Genomic DNA, 22,412 nt, shown 5'->3' with positions numbered 1-22,412 from the left:
TATTTCCTCAATTAAAGGTCATATGATGTACAGAAAGAGACACATGACTTTCTAAAATTCATAGCACGACATGTGTGGACAGAGTAAAAGACACCTTAAACAGATGATGTTGCATCAATATTAGACACGAAAAAGCAACAAAATGTCTGTATTTAGCAGGACTGACCCATCTGCTGCCATGACTATTGGAAGTCCAGTTATGTCCAGAGAGAATTTTCATGATAAAACAAAACCTAGTAGTCACGCTACATCACTCAGCGGAAATTGTTCATAATTGTGTTTTGCTGACATTGTGAAGATATCACTTAAAGCTCGTTGACCTCTGGGATTTTTAAGCTTTAATTCATAAAAATAATTTTCTTTGGTACCATTATAATTTCATTCTATAGCATTTAAATAAATAATTCATAATATGATATTGCCAATATGATCAACAGTCACACTGTCTGGAAAATGTAGCATTTCACCCCCTGAAGGGGAGAAATTCAAGCGATCAGACATCATGTGCTACATTTGGTAGTCACATAATTGATCAGGTGGGGCGAGGGATCCTGTGACGGACACTGCGACTGCCAGTCAGACTACAGAAAGGTAGCGTGACATCAGCTGGCTGCTCACTTGTACAAAATAAACCGAGCTTATCTCTATAAATCTAATATGATTCTCATATATTTTGTAAGTGTTAGTGAGAAATGAACACTTTTAAATCTAAAAACGCTGTTTTTGAAGTGATTTACGAGACATCTTACAGATGTCAGTGTGCACACCCCCGGAATGCACATCATGTAAATGGGTCAGGTCAGACGTCATCTCAAAACGTCATGCAAATGCACTTCCTCCTATAGATGGTATAAGAAGTAAAAGGACATATGTGTCATGGAATTTTCCTCCCGGTTAATATGTTCTCGTCATTAAGATGAGCTGTAATTTTGCAACATGCTACAAAAATAAACCATTATAATGCTTGGATTTTAGTTGAAACAAAATTTTGTCCGCTTTATGAAATTTGAAAGGCCATACAGCTTTAACTTTTGTACAAATCTGTAACGGAAACTCAACTAAAGGCACTGTCATGGTTTGTTAAATTAATTTGTCTGTGTGTTACACCCTTAATATTTTAATGGTGCAGCAAATCATTGGTGCAATAATATAACTATAATATATAATTAATGTATAATGCATAATTAGAATTGTCTGCATCCTTAATGGTAGAAGTCAGCAGTAGAGTGATTTATACAGACATTGGGTTAAAAACCAGTGACAGCGCAGGTTCTTCACAAGCACTTACAGTAGTGTTCAGAATAATAGTAGTGCTATGTGACTAAAAAGATTAATCCAGGTTTTGAGTATATTTCTTATTGTTACATGGGAAACAAGGTACCAGTAGATTCAGTAGATTCTCACAAATCCAACAAGACCAAGCATTCATGATATGCACACTCTTAACCCCTTAACGCGTGAATTTATATAGCTGTATATAAAAAATGTTTTGTGTGTGTTTTTGCCTTTAAGTAGATGGTAAATAATGTTGAGATTATTAATTACACTTTTTCACAAAAAATAAATTGTAATTTTGGTATTTTGGTAATAATTTATGTTATAATGTTATAATAATAATAATGGTATGTTGCAAATTTGCAACAACAGGCATACTGGTCAATTTGGTATGTTGCATATTTGAGTCAAATATTGTAGCATATATGCGACAATAGACGTTAAGGGGTTAAGGCTATGAAATTGGGCTATTAGTAAAAAAAAAAAAGTAGAAAAGGGGGTGTTCACAATAATAGTAGCATCTGCTGTTGACACTACAAACTCAAAACTATTATGTTCAAACCGCTTTTTTAGCAATCCTGTGAATCACTAAACTAGTATTTAGTTGTATAACCACAGTTTTTCATGATTTCTTCGCATTTGCAAGGCATGGAGTCAACCAACTTGTGACACCTTTCAGCTGTGATTCCACTCCAAGATTCTTTAACAACATTCCACAATTCATTCACATTTCTTGGTTTTGTTTCAGAAACAGCTTTTTTGATGTCACCCCACAAGTTCTCAATTGGATTTAGGTCCGAGGATTGGACAGGCCACTCCAAAACATTAATTTTGTTGGTTTGTAACCACGATTTTGCTTGGTTACTAGTGTGCTTGGGGTCATTGTCTTGTTGAAACACCCATTTCAAGGTCATGTCCTCTTCAGCATAAGGCAACATGACCTCTTCAAGTATTTTTACATATCCAAACTGATCCATGATACCTGGTATGCGATATATAGGTCCAACACCATAGTAGGAAAAACATGCAATATCATGATGCTTGCACCACCATGCTTCACTGTCTTCACTGTGAACAGTGGCTTGAATTCAGAGTTTGGGGGTCATCTCACAAACTGTCTGCGGCCCTTGGACCCAAAAAGAACAATTTTACTCTCATCAGTCCACAAAATATTCCTCCATTTCTCTTTAGGCCAGTTGATGTGTTCTTTGGCAAATTGTAACCTCTTCTGCACATGTCTTTTATTTAACAGAGGGACTTTGCGGGGGATTCTTGCAAATAAATTAGCTTCACACAGGCGTCTTCTAACTGTTACAGCACTTACAGGTAACTCCAGACTGTCTGTTTTGAAACAAGGTTCGGTCAGATCGGCACACAGAAATGATCACACAGACTGCATTTTGCTAGAACAAACAGGCGTATATTTATTCCCCACAAAAGCAGTTACATCAAGCACAAGTGGTTGCAGCGCATGAAACATCTCTTTCTCTCTTACCGTGACGCCTTTAAGGTGGAGAGCCAACACCTTCGGCAGAGTGCGCTTGTCAACCGGCTGGGCGTTCGTACGAAACCCGCAGCAGACTCTATCGAAGCATGGCTCTGCCCCTCTTTTCTAGTGTGTGCGCGAAGGGAGGGTGAGTGGCCATCTCAAACTCCCTGGCGCACATAATTCCTTTAATCAACAGGCATCAGAAAGTTCTTTCCTCTTGCAAAAACATCTCAGCTCTTCACTCCCAGTTCAGAATGATCCCAGTGTGCTTCACTCCCAGTCGTTAGTGGATATAAAAACAAATTCGTGCAATTAGTGTAATAATAACAAATACATCATTAGGGTTATTTTAAGACAGGGGCAAAACAACATATTATTCTCTCCACACACTGTCTTTGATCATCCTGGAGCCGATCAATGGGTGAGCCTTTGCCATTCTGGTTATTCTTCTATCCATTTTGATGGTTGTTTTCCATTTTCTTTCACACGTCTTTTTTTTTTTTGTCCATTTTAAAGCATTGGAGATCATTGTAGATGAACAGCCTATAATTTTTTGCACCTGCGTATAAGTTTTCCCCTCTCCAATCAACTTTTTAATCAAACTACGCTGTTCTTCTGAACAATGTCTTGAACGTCCCATTTTCCTCAGGCTTTCAAAGACAAAAGCATGTTCAGCATGCCACACTACTATTATTGTGAACACCCCCTTTTCTACTTTTTTTTCCTAATAGCCCAATTTCATAGCCTTAAGAGTGTGCATATCATGAATGCTTGGTCTTGTTGGATTTGTGAGAATCTACTGAATCTACTGGTACCTTGTTTCCCATTTAACAATAAGAAATATACTCAAAACCTGGATTAATCTTTTTAGTCACATAGCACTACTATTATTCTGAACACTACTGTATGTTGCTTGTAATTCACGGCTCTTTTTTTTAAGCCCTGTGTGTCAAAGTGCGCCATCTCTCAGAATCTTAAAGGAGACAGAGAGGAGAGTATTTGTGTGATCTGGTGTGATCATTGCCCGTCATCGTTTTGCCTGCAGCGAATTTAATGTGTGCTTTGGCAGAGATACGTGGAAGGAGAGGATGATGGGTTTATCATCGCTGCCTCAGAGAGTCGCCCCGATAACTGCAACAGGGAGCTCTTAGAAAACTGCTTTCTCACCCCCCCCACCACCACCACCAAATCCCCCCCCTCCGAATCCCCGTCTCACTCATTCTGTAGGTCGCTTGTGTGTTATAACAGTTTCTCCGTGATGCTCCGGCTCCCTGTTTCCCTTTGTATCCCCCCTCCCTCTGCTGTTATCTGCTGCATATGACACCCCCCCCACCCACCCAATTATTGTTGGAATTTACATGGACTCCAGAACTTTCAGCTTTTTTTTTCTTCACAGTTTCCAGGCTAAAGTGAGATCATTGTTGATCGGGACAAATTTGATAAAGAAAAAGTACCAACCTGCTGTACTCGGTGACACCTGAAGAGATACAGATCAACACTTTTTATGACCTATATATGCTTTTAAGCAATTGACATACCTTAAAACAGGGGTGCCCAAGTTTGGTCCACGAGATTGACCTTCCTGACACTCCTAGTTGTCTCCCTGTTCCAACACACCTGAATCCAATGAAAGACTCATTAGTAGCCTTTTAATGAGCCTTTCATTGGATTCAGTTGTGTTAGAGCAATGGAGACAACTAAAGGGCCTGTCACAGTGGCATATTCGTAGAGCTGCTCATTACAGCGTATCGTCTACACTGTAATGAGCAGCTCTCCGCCCACTTTACGAGGAGTTTTTTTCTCACTACGCAGCAGTATGTTGAGGGCTACACACGTAGGACATAAGAAATTAAACCTGTTTAATTTTCTTCTGCGTACAGCACAGCATGGAGCCTTCACGTGAGTACACGCAGAGCCGTGCTACTGTCCGCTATTGTGAGCCCGCCCACACTTCAACATGGTACTGTGCACCACTTCACATCTCCCTGTTGTTCTTCTGGAGCTATAAATACTGTAAGATCGTAGCTCCACTTTATCATACAGGACTCATTATATGAGGACTGTTTCACTGTGTCGCATTGTTTCATAAAAGCACTCTCTCTCTCTCTTCTAAATAAAAGCACTCTCTCTCGTTCTCTTGAGAGAGAGAGAGAGTGCTTTTATTTAGAAGAGTCTGAGTCTCCTTAAAAGTCTCCTCTATCAGACTCCTTAAAATAAAATAAAATAAAATAAAAGCGTTCTCTTGCACGCTCTCCCTCTCTCACTCTCTCTCTCTCTGTGTGTCTAATCAGAGCTGTGACTCTTTAAAATAAATGCACACTCGCTGCATGTCAGTGCACTCATCAAACGCCCTGATCGATCAGTCTGATCAAAGCTGAAAGTGTTAGGGTTAGGGTGTCAGGAAGGTAGATCTCGTGGACCGAACTTGGGCACCCCTGCCTTAAAATAAAGGTTTATTACTCCAGCGCAATAGCAAAAGTCGTCCTGTAAGTTGCATCAAATGAGAGAAAACTTCAAATTAAGACATTCTCCAGTTCAAATTGATGCTGAACATCAGATCAGGCCTGGAAACATAACACTGGTGCCATCCACCACACCACAGGACCACAGTGGGTCTTGACTGGCTACCATTCAGGCTGACACCTGGTCCCAAAGTAACCATGGATCTGCAGCAGACACGTGATAGGTGGGTGTCCACTTGGCCTTTTCCAGTTGCTGGGGTAGTAGCAGTGACATACCTGGGCAATGCGTCATGCTCAGGAAGGTGCACCCCATGGCCGCATCGTGGAAGCTGATGTTTCCTCATAAGGTAAGTAGTGCTTTTCCAAGAGTTTCCCCAAAGTAAAACACTCATTCAAGTCATCAGCAAAGTTATGCCAGCTTTACTCAAACATTCTCAAGAGAGACCAAAAACATCCAGCTATGACCTTAGGCAATAGGTTAAATCAAATCAAATCAATTTTATTTATATAGCGCCAAATCACAACAAACAGTTGTTAGAAGGCACTTTATATTGTAAGGCAAGGCCATACAATAATTACGGAAAAATCCCAACGGTCAAAACGACCCCCTGTGAGCAAGCACTTGGCAACAGTGGGAAGGAAAAACTCCCTTTTAACAGGAAGAAACCTCCAGCAGAACCAGGCTCAGGGAGGGGCAGTCTTCTGCTGGGACTGGTTGGGACTGAGGGAGAGAACCAAGAAAAAGACATGCTGTGGAGGGGAGCAGAGATCAATCACTAATGATTAAATGCAGAATGGTGCATACAGAGCAAAAAGAGAAAGAAACACTCAGTGCATCATGGGAACCCCCCCAGCAGTCTAAGTCTATAGCAGCATAACTAAGGGATGGTTCAGGGTCACCTGATCCAGCCCTAACTATAAGCTTTAGCAAAAAGGAAAGTTTTAAGCCTAATCTTAAAAGTAGAGAGGGTGTCTGTCTCCCTGATCCAAATTGGGAGCTGGTTCCAGAGGAGAGGAGCCTGAAAGCTGAAGGCTCTGCCTCCCATTCTACTCTTACAAACCCTAGGAACTACAAGTAAGCCTGCAGTCTGAGAGCGAAGCGCTCTATTGGGGTGATATGGTACTATGAGGTCCCTAAGATAAGATGGGACCTGATTATTCAAAACCTTATAAGTAAGAAGAAGCCAATGAAGAGAGGCCAATATGGGTGAGATATGCTCTCTCCTTCTAGTCCCCGTTAGCACTCTAGCTGCAGCATTTTGAATTAACTGAAGGCTTTTCATGGAACTTTTAGGACAACCTGATAATAATGAATTACAATAGTCCAGCCTAGAGGAAATAAATGCATGAATTAGTTTTTCAGCATCACTCTGAGACAAGACCTTTCTAATTTTAGAGATATTGCGCAAATGCAAAAAAGCAGTCCTACATATTTGTTTAATATGCACATTGAATGACATATCCTGATCAAAAATGACTCCAAGATTTCTCACAGTATTACTAGAGGTCAGGGTAATGCCATCCAGAGTAAGGATCTGGTTAGACACCATGTTTCTAAGATTTGTGGGGCCAAGTACAATAACTTCAGTTTTATCTGAGTTTAAAAGCAGGAAATTAGAGGTCATCCATGTCTTTATGTCTGTAAGACAATCCTGCAGTTTAGCTAATTGGTGTGCGTCCTCTGGCTTCATGGATAGATAAAGCTGGGTATCATCTGCATAACAATGAAAATTTAAGCAATGCTGTCTAATAATACTGCCTAAGGGAAACATGTATAAAGTGAATACAATTGGTCCTAGCACAGAACCTTGTGGAACTCCATAATTAACCTTAGTCTGTGAAGAAGATTCCCCATTTACATGAACAAATTGTAATCTATTAGATAAATATGATTCAAACCACCGCAGTGCAGTGGCTTTAATACCTATGGCATGCTCTAATCTCTGTAATAAAATTGTATGGTCAACAGTATCAAAAGCAGCACTGAGGTCTAACAGAACAAGCACAGAGATGAGTCCACTGTCTGAGGCCATAAGAAGATCATTTGTAACCTTCACTAATGCTGTTTTCTGTACATGATAAATTCTAAACCCTGACTGAAACTCTTCAAATAGACCATTCCTCTGCAGATTGTTGTGAAAGTGTTGGAACACGGACCCACAACAGGGGGCGCAATGAACGGACAATGGAGAAAGTAAATAAGTTTTACTGTCGTAAAAATGCACAACCAATACAACAATTGATAATTTGAATTTGCACCGAATTCCACTGGTGTCGTGTGGGCAGGCTCGAAGGTAGGAGACGTCCGTCCAAGTCGAGCCAGAACCACCCAGATTTCCCCTGCCACCGAACCCTGGAAATACTGGAACCGCCAAGTCCCGAATTCCCAGGTGGCCACTGCCTCCGCTCGTCGGATCCGGTACTGCTGGCAAGAGAACAAACACACAGGTGTGGATGCGGCTGCACCCAGTACACAGAGAGGGAAGAAGCTGACTCCACCTCACGTCAATACTGCAGAAAGGTGAGTACTTCTCCAAGCAATTTAGCTCACAATAAGCAGCTGTCCTGCAAAGGTTGAACAAATCTTTTAGCCAGTTAATCAGAATATTAGTGCAGAGAACGTTACCTCAACGTAAGGCGATATCTCGGCACTGAGGTGGAGACGCCGTCCTCCTGATATACCTCTGTGCTGAGTGGAACAGCTGAGTCTGGTGATGGGTGACAGCTGTCACCCAGGCTACTCCCATAAGGCGGCAGCGCCCTCTGGTACCTGGAGCCCGCACTCCAGGCAGGGCGCCCTCTGGTGGTTGTGGGCCAGCAGTACCTCCTCTTCAGCGGCCCACACAACAGGACCCCCCCCCTCAATGGGCGCCTCCTGGCGCACGACCGGGCTTGTCCGGATGGCGACGGTAGAAGTCGGCCAGGAGGGCCGGGTCCAGGATGAAGCCCCTCTTCACCCAGGAGCGCTCCTCGGGTCCGTACCCCTCCCAGTCCACCAGATACTGAAAACCCATGCCCATCCGACGGACGTCAAGGAGCCGGCGGACAGTCCAAGCCGGTGCTCCGTCGATGATCCGGGCAGGAGGCGGCGCCGGACCCGGGGTGCAGAGGGGTGAGGTGTGAAGAGGCTTGATCCGGGAAACATGGAAGACTCGATGGATCCGCAGTGAGGCCGGAAGCTGGAGCCTCACTGCGGCGGGGTTGATGACCTTGAGGATCTTATAAGGTCCGATGTACCGTTCTTGGAGTTTTGGAGAGTCAACCTGTAGAGGAATGTCCTTGGTGGACAACCAGACCTCCTGCCCAGGACGATACTTGGGGGCCGGGGCTCGCCGCCGGTCTGCATGTTTCTTCGCCCTCGTCCGGGCCTGCAACAAGGCCAGAGCGGGCGGCCCGCCACACCCGACGGCACTTCCGTAGGTGGGCCTGGACCCGAGGGCACACCGACCTCTCCCTCAACCACCGGAACCAAGGGGGGCTGATACCCAAGCACACCTCAAACGGGGAGAGGCCGGTGGCTGGTGACACTTGGCTGTTGTGGGCGGTACTCGATCCAGGCCAGGTGGGTACTCCAGGCCGTCGGGTGCGCGGCTGTCCACCAGCGAAGTGTCTGGCTCCAGTTCCTGATTCGCCCCCGCTCTGCCTGCCGTTGGTTTGGGGTGGTACCCCGACGAGAGGCTGACCGTGCCCCCAGTTCCCGGCAGAAGCTCCTTCCAGACATGTGAGGTGAACTGGGGACCGCGATCGGAGGACGATGTCTGATGGTATGCCATGCAGACGGACGACGTGGTGGACCAGGAGGTCCGCTGTCTCCTGGGCCGTTGGGAGCTTCGGGAGGGCCACGAAGTGGGCCGCCTTGGAGAAACGGTCCACTATCGTGAAGACGACGGTGTTTCCCTGGGACGGCGGGAGACCCGTGACGAAGTCCAGACCGATGTGGGACCAGGGGCGATGAGGCACGGGCAGTGGCTGTAGCTGCCCTGAGGTCTTCCTGTGGTCGGCCTTGCCCCTGGCGCAGGTGGTACAGGCCTGGACGTAGTCCCGGACGTCGGCCTCCAGGGATGCCCACCAGAAGCGTTGCCGGACGACTGTCACGGTCCTTCGCACCCCTGGGTGACAGGAGAGTTTGGAACCGTGACAGAAGTCCAGGACCGCAGCCCTAGCCTCTGGTGGGACGTATAGTCTGTTCTTTGGTCCGTTTCCGGGGTCCGGGACATGGGTCAGAGCCTCCCGGACGGTCTTCTCCACGTCCCAGGTGAGGGCGGCCACGATAGCGGACTCCGGGATGATGGGATCCGGGGGATCCGACGGTTCCGTTTTGACTTCGTCTTCGTGCACCCGGGACAATGCATCCGACCTCTGATTCTTGGTCCCTGGACGGTAGGTAATCCGGAAGTCACAAACGGCCAAAGAACAGTGACCAGCGGGCTTGCCTGGGGTTCAGCCGCTTGGCGGTCCTGATGTACTCCAGGTTCGATGGTCAGTGAAAACCGTGAATGGCACGGCTGTTCCCTCCAACAGATGTCTCCACTCTTCGAGGGCCTCTTTCACAGCAAGGAGTTTCCCGATTGCCGACGTCATAGTTCCGTTTCAGGCGGGGGTCAACCTCGAGGAAAAATAGGCACCACGGGTGAAGGACCTTATCGGTCTTTCCCGCTCTGGGAGAGCACCGCTCCTATCCCTGAGTCCGAGGCATCCACTTCAACCACTAACTGGCGGCTAGGATCGGGGCTGCACCAGAACTGGTGCAGACGAGAAGCGCCGTTCAACTCCTTGAACGCGGCTTCGCACCGATCCGACCAGGTGAAGGGAACCTTTTGGTGAGGTCAGGGCTGTCAGGGGGCTAACTACCTGACTATAGCCCTTAATGAACCTCTATAGAAATTAGCAAAACCGAGGAACTGTTGCAGCTTCCTACGGCTTGTGGGTTGGGGCCAATCTCTCACCGCCGCAACCTTGGCCGGATCAGGGGCGACGGAGTTAGAGGAGATGATAAACCCCAAGAAGGACAAAGAAGTGCGGTGGAATTCACACTTCTCGCCCTTCACAAACAGGCGGTTCTCCAACAACCGCTGCAGAACCTGACGGACATGCCGGACATGAGTCTCAGGATCCGGGGAAAAGATGAGTATATCGTCCAGATACACGAAGACGAACCGGTGCAGGAAGTCCCGCAGGACATCATTTACCAACGCTTGGAAGGTCGCGGGAGCATTAGTGAGACCGAACGGCATGACCAGGTACTCAAAATGGCCCAACGGGGTGTTAAATGCCGTCTTCCATTCGTCTCCCTTCCGGATCCGAACCAAATGATACGCATTCCTAAGATCAAGTTTGGTGAACATATTGGCTCCATGCAAGGGGGTGAACACCGAATCCAATAGGGGCAACGGGTATCGATTGCGAACCGTGATTTCGTTCAACCCCCTATAATCAATGCATGGACGAAGCCCGCCATCCTTTTTACCCACAAAAAAGAAACCAGCACCCATCGGAGAGGTGGAATTCCGGATCAACCCGGCAGCTAATGAGTCCCGGATGTAGGTCTCCATTGATTCACGCTCCGGCCGTGAGAGGTTGTACAGTCTACTGGACGGGAACTCACTGCCTGGAACCAAATCAATGGCACAATCATACGGGCGGTGGGGAGGAAGCATGAGAGCCAGATCCTTGCTGAACACGTCAGCGAGGTCATGGTACTCCGCCGGCACCGCCTTCAGATTGGGCGGGACTCGGACCTCCTCCTTAGCTTGGGAGCCGGGAGGAACCGAGGAACCTAGACACTCCCGATGGCAGGTTTCGCTCCACTGAACCACCACCCCGGACGGCCAATCGATCCGGGGATTGTGCTTTAGCATCCATGGAAACCCTAAAACCACACGGGAGGTGGCCTGAGTCACAAAGAACTCGATCACCTCCCGGTGGTTACCTGACACCACCAGAGTTACTGGAGGTGTCTTATGTGTGATTGGTGGGAGTAGGGAGCCATCTAGCGCCCGTACCTGCACAGGCGAGGTAAGAGCCACCAGAGGGAGCCCTATCTCCCTGGCCCATCTACTGTCAAGCAGATTCCCTTCAGAGCCCGTGTCCACCAGTGCTGGGGCCTTCAGGGTTGAATCCTCAAACAGGATCGTGACTGGGAGTCGTGTAGCAATGTGGGTGTGTCCCACGTGAATATTTGGCCCACCCCTGCCCAGTCTCTAGGGGCGGGCGTTGGAGTTTAACCGCTCGGGGCAGTCGTTTGCGAGATGCTCACTTGAGCCACAAACATAACAAGCTCCGTGGGCCCGCCTCCTTTGTGCTCCAGGTGCCCTAAATGTTGCCCTGCTTGTGTCCATAGCTTCGTCAGCAGGGGGAGCCGTAGGCGCAAGGAGCGCAGGAACAGAGGAGCGTGGGGAGGGCGGAGCTCGATCGGACCCGGAAGGGAGAGGGACGACGCGTGCCTGGCCACGCCCTTCGCCTCGTTCCCGACGGCGTTCTTCTAACCGGTTGTCGAGTCGTATAACTAGATCGATGAGCCCATCTAAATCCCGCGGTTCATCCTTAGCCACCAGGTGCTCTTTTAGGACCAGTGACAGTCCGTTTACAAAGGCAGCGCGGAGGGCAGTGCTATTCCAGCCGGATCTCGCCGCCGCGATGCGGAAGGCGACTGCATAGGCAGCTGCGCTCCGACGCCCCTGTCTTATGACAGTAGTGCGGTTGAAGCGGACTCTCCTCTATTGGGATGATCGAACACCGTTCTGAGCTCCCGTACAAACCCATCGTATGTATGAAGGAGCCGTGAGTTCTGCTCCCAGAGCGCTGTAGCCCAAGCGCGTGCCTCCCCGCGAAGCAGATTTATCACATAAGCTACTCTGCTAGCGTCAGTCGCGTACATCACGGGACGCTGTGCGAAGACAAGCGAACACTGCATCAGAAAGTCCGCGCACGTCTCCACACAGCCTCCGTACGGCTCTGGAGGGCTTATGTATGCTTCTGGGGACGGAGGAAGGGACCGTTGAACGACCAGTGGAACGTCACTTCCGCACGCAGGGTCCTCGGGAGGGAGAGCCGCAGCGGTGCCCGAAGGGCGCGCCTCCACTTGTGCGGCGAGAGCCTCCACCCTGCGGTTCAGGAGAACATGCTGCTCGGTCATTAAATCGATCCGAGAGGTGAAAGCGGTGAGAATCCGCTGCAACTCACCGATTACCCCTCCCGAAGCCTCCGCCGCGCCTTGGTCTTCCATTGGCCGTTCAACAGCCGGTTGACGCCCCTCGGGGTCCATGACGCTGGCCAAGATATCCTGTTGTGAAAGTGTTGGAACACGGACCCACAACAGGGGGCGCAATGAACGGACAATGGAGAAAGTAAATAACAAGTTTTACTGTCGTGAAAATGCACAACCAATACAACAATTGACAATTTGGGTTTGCACCGAATTCCACTGGTGTCGTGTGGGCAGGCTCGAAGGTAGGAGACGTCCGACCAAGTCGAGCCGGAACCACCCAGATTTCCCCTGCCACCGAACCCTGGAAATACTGGAACCGCCAAGTCCCGAATTCCCAGGTGGCCACTGCCTCCGCTCGTCGGATCCGGTACTGCTGGCAAGAGAACAAACACACAGGTGTGGATGCGGCTGCACCCAGTACACAGAGAGGGAAGAAGCTGACTCCACCTCACGTCAATACTGCAGAAAGGTGAGTACTTCTCCAAGCAATTTAGCTCACAATAAGCAGCTGTCCTGCAAAGGTTTAACAAATCTTTTAGCCAGTTAATCAGAATATTAGTGCAGAGAACGTTACCTCAACGTAAGGCGATATCTCGGCACTGAGGTGGAGACGCCGTCCTCCTGATATACCTCTGTGCTGAGTGGAACAGCTGAGTCTGGTGATGGGTGACAGCTGTCACCCAGGCTACTCCCATAAGGCGGCAGCGCCCTCTGGTACCTGGAGCCCGCACTCCAGGCAGGGCGCCCTCTGGTGGTTGTGGGCCAGCAGTACCTCCTCTTCAGCGGCCCACACAACACAGATGATCAGTTAGCTGTTTTACAACTACCCTTTCAAGAATTTTTGAGAGAAAAGGAAGGTTGGAGATTGGCCTATAATTAGCTAAGATAGCTGGGTCAAGTGATGGCTTTTTAAGTAAAGGTTTAATTACTGCCACCTTAAAAGCCTGTGGTACATAGCCAACTAATAAAGATAGACTGATCATATTTAAGATCGAAGCATTAATTAATGGTAGGGCTTCCTTGAGCAGCCTGGTAGGAATGGGGTCTAATAGACATGTTGATGGTTTGGAGGAAGTAACTAATGAAAATAACTCAGACAGAACAATCGGAGAGAAAGAGTCTAACCAAATACCGGCATCACTGAAAGCAGCCAAAGATAACGATACGTCTTTGGGATGGTTATGAGTAATTTTTTCTCTAATAGTTAAAATTTTATTAGCAAAGAAAGTCATGAAGTCATTACTAGTTAAAGTTAAAGGAATACTCGGCTCAATAGAGCTCTGACTCTTTGACAGCCTGGCTACAGTGCTGAAAAGAAACCTGGGGTTGTTCTTATTTTCTTCAATTAGTGATGAGTAGTAAGATGTCCTAGCTTTACGGAGGGCTTTTTTATAGAGCAACAGTCTCTTTTTCCAAGCTAAGTGAAGATCTTCTAAATTAGTGAGATGCCATTTCCTCTCCAACTTACGGGTTATCTGCTTTAAGCTGCGAGTTTGTGAGTTATACCACGGAGTCAGGCACTTCTGATTTAAAGCTCTCTTTTTCAGAGGAGCTACAGCATCCAAAGTTGTCTTCAATGAGGATGTAAAACTATTGACGAGATACTCTATCTCACTTACAGAGTTTAGGTAGCTACTCTGCACTGTGTTGGTATATGGCATTAGAGAACATAAAGAAGGAATCATATCCTTAAACCTAGTTACAGCGCTTTCTGAAAGACTTCTAGTGTAATGAAACTTATTCCCCACTGCTGGGTAGTCCATCAGAGTAAATGTAAATGTTATTAAGAAATGATCAGACAGAAGGGAGTCTTCAATTTCCATACCATAAGTCAGAACAAGATCTAAGATATGATTAAAGTGGTGGGTGGACTCATTTACATTTTGAGCAAAGCCAACTGAGTCTAATAATAGATTAAATGCAGACCACATTTAACTGTTTTAGTCTGTGGTGCAGTTGAAGGTGCTATATTATTTTTTCTTTTTGAATTTTTATGCTTGAATAGATTTTTACTGGTTATTGGTGGTCTGGGAGCAGGCACCGTCTCTACGGGGATGGGGTAATGAGGGGATGGCAGGGGGAGAGAAGCTGCAGAGAGGTGTGTAAGACTACAACTCTGCTTCCTGGTCCCAACCCTGGATAGTCACGGTTTGGAGGATTTAAGAAAATTGGCCAGATTTCTAGAAATGAGAGCTGCTCCATCCAAAGTGGGATGGATGCCGTCTCTCCTAACAAGACCAGGTTTTCCCCAGAAGCTTTGCCAATTATCTATGAAGCCCACCTCATTTTTTGGACACCACTCAGACAGCCAGCAATTCAAGGAGAACACGCGGCTAAACATGTCACTCCCGGTCCGATTGGGGAGGGGCCCAGAGAAAACTACAGAGTCCGACATTGTTTTTGCAAAGTTACACACCGATTCAATGATAATTTTAGTGACCTCCGATTGGCGTAACTGGGTGTCATTACTGCCAACGTGAATTACAATCATACCAAATTTACGCTTAGCCTTGGCTAGCAGTTTCAAATTTCCTTCAATGTCGCCTGCTCTGGCCCCCGGAAGACAATTGACTATGGTTGCTGGTGTCGCTAACTTCACATTTCTCAAAACAGAGTCGCCAATAACCAGAGTTTGATCCTCGGTGGGTGTGTCGCAGAGTGGGGAAAAACGGTTAGAAATGTGAACGGGTTGGCGGTGTACATGGGGCTTCTGTTTAGGGCTACGCTTTAAAGTTTGCTGCACTTGCGTTTGTAAGAACAGAGAACAGGTTAATGGTTGCTTGTGAGTATACATGGATGGAGTACTGGTTTTTCAGTATACAACAATTTGAAAGTGTCATGGTTACAAAACCAACCCAGTCTCACTGCAAGTCCTAATTCAACAGCAATCTGAAATCTGTTGGTTTGTGATATTGTGACAAAAAGCACCTCATTTTCGTGACAGCAGAACAAATTTATTCTAATTCATTCCGTGATGGCTGCACAAAATTAAAAGTGAAGCAAGGGGGTTGGGGTCGTTATGGTTAGGGTTTGGGGAAGGAGTAGGTTTAGGTTATGGTTAAGGTTAGAGTTGGGGTAGGAGTAGGGTTAGTAATAGTAAGTTAACAAAAACCCCTTCATGAAAATTTTAATAATTTCATGACGGGAGACTGAGGCTGAGACTGGGCTGTACAAAACAGGAAAAACTTCATGTTTGGTGACCAGAAGCAGTTTATGCCGAGTCCCCTTTGCATCGTTCTAAAAGATTAATTTGCCCGTTGGCTTCTGTTTGCTAATGTGTTTGTGTTATGAATAAATAACACTAATTAAATGTATTTTGCTTATTGTTGGTAGTACCATGTTCTAAAAGTAAACATGACTTATAGACTGATGCAATGTATGGGTCTTTTCCCCCTCCTCGAGATCCTTTTTTTTTCTTTCAGATGTAACTATGCTTGGACACATAGTCCCAAAAATATGATATGCTTATATAAATAATAACTTCCCAACATTTAGGTTTGACAGCTTCGACTGTGGAGGTACATTATATTTTAGCAGGTCAGTTTTGTTTTTGTAAGGAAAAAGAAGGATGAGATAGATTCATGCACAGAGTAGGTGGAGAGATGAAGATGTCCAGAAGGTTTGTACAGTTTGGAAAATTAAACTGAAGGAAGGCTTTCACTCCTGGTCTTGCCTGCATAAGTCTGTATCTGTATCATAGATCATCTGGGAACCATTCATAAATAATTTAAGCTTTTTATTTGGAAAGCATTAACAATAAAACTGCCAAAACAATGGATGGGGAGACAGATGATGCAGAACGCAAAAACAATATCATCCTTCCTTTGATTGAGGAAAGAGGTAAAACTCCAGGGTGTAACAAAAGGTTTTGTCAGCAAATAGGAACAATATTGAGAGTCAGCCTGATTGTTTCTCCTGTCATATTTTCTTGGGTTATGGAGCGCATAAATGAGCTCACATAATCTGAAGTATCGATGCGCAGTAATTTATATTTGTAAGCAAACTCAAGGTTTCAGCATTCTCTGAAAAAGAAAATGCAGTTTTACACTATTCTACATATATTTATGTGCATTCATGCATTAAGTGCACTAAAACAAAATTAAACACTCCCTTGCTTGTTTCTTTCTCTGTATCATGGCACCGTACTTCCTCCAGGGTGGGCGTCTGGATGGTTTAACAGAAAAAGGATGAAAATAGCTGCCTCGTTAAACCTGACGAGCTGTAATCCAATTTAAATTTATGACCCCTGCAAAAGAGGAGGAGGAACATGGCTGACCCACAGCACTAACACAAAGTTCACGGTAGGTGCACAAATAAAGTAGGATAGTGTGGATAAAGTATGATTGAGATAACAGTCCTTTATTGATTAAAATTTTACACAAACAAAATATGAGGTGAGCCTGTGAGCAAGTTCAGGCAGACAACTCAAGCTGCTACTGCACAGATAACTACCACAAACTTCCCACTAAAACACACTGTGTACACGAGTCACTAAACATTCCTTCTGAATTGGGTGGGCTATGAAAGATGCAGATTTCCCAGCTCACACTCTGCCTATCAAAAGCTGCCACTGCTGCATCCAGGTCACTGCTGTGACTCTGCATTTTAACTTATAGTTCTGTCAGTTCATGTGTCTCCCCTGCTCATTTCAGAAGGATATTTTTCCCTCAAAATTCTACTCACAACACCCCATAATGACAACATGAAAAAAGTTTTTTTTTTTTAATGTTTGGAAATTTATTTAAACCAAAAACTAAGAAATCACACGTACATAAGTATTCACACCCTTTGCTCAATACTTTGTTGATGCACCTTTGACAGCAGTTACAGTCTCAAGTCTTGTTGAATGTGATGGCACAAGCTTGGTGCACATATCTTTGGGTGGTTTTGCCCATTCCTCTTTGCAGCACCTCTCAAGCTCCATCAGGTTGAGTGGGGAGCGTCGGTGCACAGCCATTTTCAGAGATCTCCAGAGATGTTCAGTTGGATTCAGGTCAGGGGAGGTGATGATCTGTGGTTAAGGCACTGGGCTTGAGACCAGAATATCCTTGGTTCAAATCCCAGCCTGACTGGAAAATCAATAAGGGCAGGGTCTTTAATCCCCTACTGCTCCCGGTGTGTAGTGAGCGCCTTGTATGGCAGCACCCTCACATCGGGGTGAATGTGAGGCATTATTTGTAAAGAGCTTTGAGCATCTGATGCAGATGGAACAGCGCTATATAAATACAGCCCATTTTGATATTAGTCAGTTTTGTCAAATCGCATTGTTTTTAGTCAAAAAGTTATCATTTTACAAAGTTTGGTCCAAATGGAATCAAAACACTTTGAGTTACTGCATTTTCTACAGTATATGACAGAGTATAAGTATTGTACAAGTTTGGGAGGTCCTGCCACTTATACTGCTGTGTGACTTATATACCAAAAAAATCTCAGATTCATTATTAATAATAATTATTATTATTATAATGACGATTTATATAGCATTTTCCCAGGAATCAAATCACTAACTCTAATAATAAAACAATAGACGTGAATAATAAAAAGTACATAACAACAATGCACAAAAATAATCAAAATTAGAGAGATGAAAATACAGAAAAAAGAAAATAGTGTGACATATGTGTGGTTTTTCCTCCTCTGGAGGCATTTTTAACAGGTGCAACTTTTACTCCAGAAAATATGGTACTTGATGTCTAAAACAACACCCATGCATGCCACTGTGTGCAGGTGCAAATATGTGGTTTCACTCATGTTAAACTTTGTAAAAAAAGGTTGTACACAGCATTCTAAACAGAACCTGTGTATAACACTTTTTGAATGACCTTATATTTTATGGAGTTGATTTGAACAAGTTTCTTTTTGCATTTAAAAATGTAATTTTCCATTCATGTCTGTTTATTGCATCTCCACAGTCCAGTTCCCAGGAGTATGTGGCAGAAGGTTCTCAGTTGTTTCAGTGATAAGATTCACAGAAGGCTACAAAAGTAAGCCCCTTCGGCTCCTCCCTTGTTTTCACTTGAGGTCACCACTGTTGATTTGGCATAGGTTTTACACCAGGTGCCCTGGACATTACATTACATGGACAATGTGGCAGGGGTGGGATTTGTACCGGGAAATATCCGCACGGAAACCAAGCACACTAACCACTTGGCCACCACCCCTGCCTCAGAAGGCTACAATTTGTTGAGGCAAAACCTTAAACTTTCGATCAAGCGGTCTCTGGCTGTCTGTGGAAGGAAGAGTCGGGAGGTTGACTGTCAAAATTAACAGGTTTATTATATAAAGCACTTTGGACACACCAAACAAGTGTCTGAGCGTGTGTGTGTGTGTATCAGCACTTAGAGTGCACCCTTATGTACACATGTCAGTTCTCATGAGCTCATCTACCCAAACTGATACTAGTAGCTATCTGAAAATGACTTCATCTGGAAACAGGATTTGGAGAGATGAATTCCCACAAAAAATAATGTTTTTGTCTCAAGGCTGCAGTTAGGTGTGATCAGAAGAGACTCTGTGTCACTCTGGGTCAGACAGAAACATGTGGCTAATAGATGTTTTGTGCAAACTGCAAATGCAAGGACATTTCACAGTGCCTTCCCACAGTGATGAACACAACATCAAATAAACATGGCATCACATGAAGACATTTATTTTGTTTTCACAAATTACCGATTTATTAGTTTGTGATGCATTTGCTGGCATGTGCATGAACACGCTTGCTGTCGCTCATTCAGTTAACATAAATATTTGAAGCAGGAGCAAGGAACTGCTCTCCACATTACTTATTCACCAGTGTTTCTGCAGGTACGTTGCCTCGATTAGACTGTAAAACAAGCACACACCAACACACATTGCTCATATCGCCAGCTACGCATCCACAGATTCACACGGCATAAAAAAATAATAATAACATTTTGCCATCTGCCACACATACAACCGTGCAGTGGATTTTACCGACACACTACTTTATCATCAGGTCAGCCAGGGGTGAGACCTGGGGTAGCATTAACACCCACATCCAAACTGCACTTCCCCTGATCCACTCCTCCACCCCTGCCCGCCTGCCTTCCAGTCATCCTCACAATCAATCAACGTACATGTTGATCTCAGATCAAACACGATGTCTGCTGCGTGCCTGCCATTACTGCATATTGATAAGTTAAAAGCTAAAGACGGCAATGTTCTTGAATCACAGCTGATGCCATCACTGAGTCGGCACTTCACATTGTCATCAAGAACACCAGCCAGCATCACTCCAAGTGGTAGGATAAGTATTGCTGCAACATATGGCAGATGGTTGCGAATAGTGCGGTACGGTGCAGCAGGTGGTATCTCAGGCTGGGGTTTGGATTCAGATCTGTGAGCACGGAAGCGACTGCTGTGTGAATAATGAATGGTGAAGGAAAGTGAGGCAGCAGCTGCCAAAGCTTAACTGAGTGTCAATGCAATGGAGAGAGAGTAAGAGCGGTAAGACGGACACAAACTTAGGCACGTATTGTTTGAATGAAAACTGTTTATTTCGAACATTTGATACAACAACAATTACAAGATAGATCAGTAAAGACAACAACAAAAAAGTTCCTACTGTGTACCCAACATGTCCGAAAAGGGGTAGGGTGAAGCATCAGCTTATTTATCCCTACCCTTCTTCCCCACAACCAGTAATACCCTTTGCCACATATACACATAAATTCCTACACACCTAAACCGATATCAATATATATATATATACATATATATACACACACCTACATATACACATCAACATACACATATATACACATATACATATATACACATATATATACACAAACATAAATATACACCTACACATACCTACTTACATACAAAATACTATATATTACAAGCCGAAGCAAACAACAAAAAACACCCTAACCCTCATTACCCTTCCTCCTCCCTATATCCAGAAAAAAAAACATATTTTTGTACCGCTGTTTGAACTGGTTCATGCTTGGACATTGCTTGAGCCCCACTCCCCATCTGTTCCACATCCTCACCCCACAGACAGAAATACAGAAACCTTTTAATGTTGTTCGTGCCCACTGATGCTTTAAATTAAATTTCCCCCTCAGACTGTAATCCCCTGATCTGTTAAAAAACATATTTTAATATTTGCTGGAAGTAAATTGTTTATTGCTTTATACACAATTTGTACTGTTTGAAAATGAACCAAGTCTGTGAATTTTAAGAATTTGGATTGTAAAATAGTGGATTTGTATGATCTCTATAGCCAGTATTATGAATAATTCTTATAGCTCTTTTCTGCATTACTGATAGTGATTGTGTTGTACCTTTATAAGTATTACCCCATACCTCTGCACAGTACTGTAAATATGGTAAAACCAGTGAGCAGTAAAGAATGCGGAGTGAGTTGTGGTCCAGAATATGTTTCGCTTTGTTTAGAACTGAAATGCTTCTTGACAGTTTACTTTGTATATGTTTTATATGAGTCTTCCAGTTTATCTTATCATCTATTATCACCCCCAGAAACTTATTTTCATGTACCCTTTCAATATCTACCCCCTCGACTTGTAACTGAACCTGTATGTCTGTATTACAATAGCCAAATAACATGTATTTTGTTTTACTTAAGTTTAATGATAATTTATTTCTGTCAAACCATATTTTCAATTTTCCCATTTCTATACTGATCCTCCTCAGTAACTCCTGCAAATCCCCCCCCTGAACAAAAAATGCTTGTGTCATCTGCAAATAATACTAATTTTAATATTTTGGAAACATTGACAATATCATTTATATAAATTAGAAACAGTTTTGGACCCCAATACTGACCCCTGTGGGACGCCACAAGCATTGTCCAAGCATGATGATGTATATTCCCCCAACTTCACAAACTGTTTTCTGTTACTTAAGTAGCTTCTCACCCAGTGCAACACCAACCCCCTAATCCCATACTGTTCAAGTTTATTGATTAGTATGTCATGATTAATTGTATCAAAGCCTTTTTAAGGTCTATAAATATTCCAACTGAATGTAATTTGTGGTCTATGGCGTTTGTAATCTCCTCAACTGATTCTATTAATGCAAGTGATGTTGAACTATGTGCTCTGAATCCATATTGACTATCAGTAAGTAATTTATGTTTATTTATGAATTTGTCTAATCTATTATTGAATAACTTTTCTAATAATTTGGAAAATTGTGGAAGCAAAGAAACAGGTCTATAATTTGTGAAGTGGTGTCTATCCCCAGTCTTATACAGCGGCACAACTTTAGCTATTTTCATTTGATTGGGAAATTTACCGGTTTGAAATGATAAGTTACAGATGTATGTTAATGGTTCTACAATCCATTCAATGACCTGTTTTACCACCACCATATCAATTTCATTTAAATCGGTAGATGTTTTATATTTACAATTATTCACAATGTCTATAATTTCATTTCCATCCACTGCTGTGAGGAACATTGAACAGGGATTTCTTTCTATGAGATTATTATCCCAATCCTCAGGTGGGAATCGGGAATTTTTTCTGCCAAGCTTGGTCCAATATTTACAAAAAAATTATTAAAACCGTTGACTACCTCATCCTTATTTTCCTTCTTGACATTATTATCAATGAAATACTGAGGGTAACTCTGTTTTTTATTACCATTTTTGATAATGCTATTTAATATATCCCATATTCCTTTAATATTGTTTTTGTTATTATATAATATGTTACTATAATATTCCTTCCTACATACCCGTATAATATTAGTTAATCTATTTTTGTATTTCTTATATCTATTTTCTGCCTCTTTAGTCTTTAGTTTTATGAATTCTCTATACAGTGTATTTTTCTTATTACATGCATTTCGTAACCCTTTCGTCATCCATGGTCGAGCTTGGATTTTTTGTTTTCTGTAGTCTTGTTTAATTGGACAATTTTTATCATATAATGATGTAAATATTTGTAAAAAAGTTTCATATGCACTATCAACATCACTTTCACTG

The 22,412-nt window shown here is 44.2% G+C and overlaps 1 protein-coding gene across 1 annotated transcript in view; it reads right to left on the bottom strand.

The window, feature by feature from the left end:
* Positions 1-22,412, bottom strand: part of asic2 (acid-sensing (proton-gated) ion channel 2) — a 1,153,097-nt gene that overhangs the window by 1,076,413 nt on the left and 54,272 nt on the right. The window lies entirely within an intron of this gene.

This window comes from Thalassophryne amazonica, chromosome 16, assembly GCF_902500255.1.
Source record: "Thalassophryne amazonica chromosome 16, fThaAma1.1, whole genome shotgun sequence".
Classification (NCBI taxonomy): domain Eukaryota; kingdom Metazoa; phylum Chordata; class Actinopteri; order Batrachoidiformes; family Batrachoididae; genus Thalassophryne; species Thalassophryne amazonica.
Note: the sequence above shows the minus strand (reverse complement) of the source record. Positions and strands in the feature narration are given on the sequence as shown.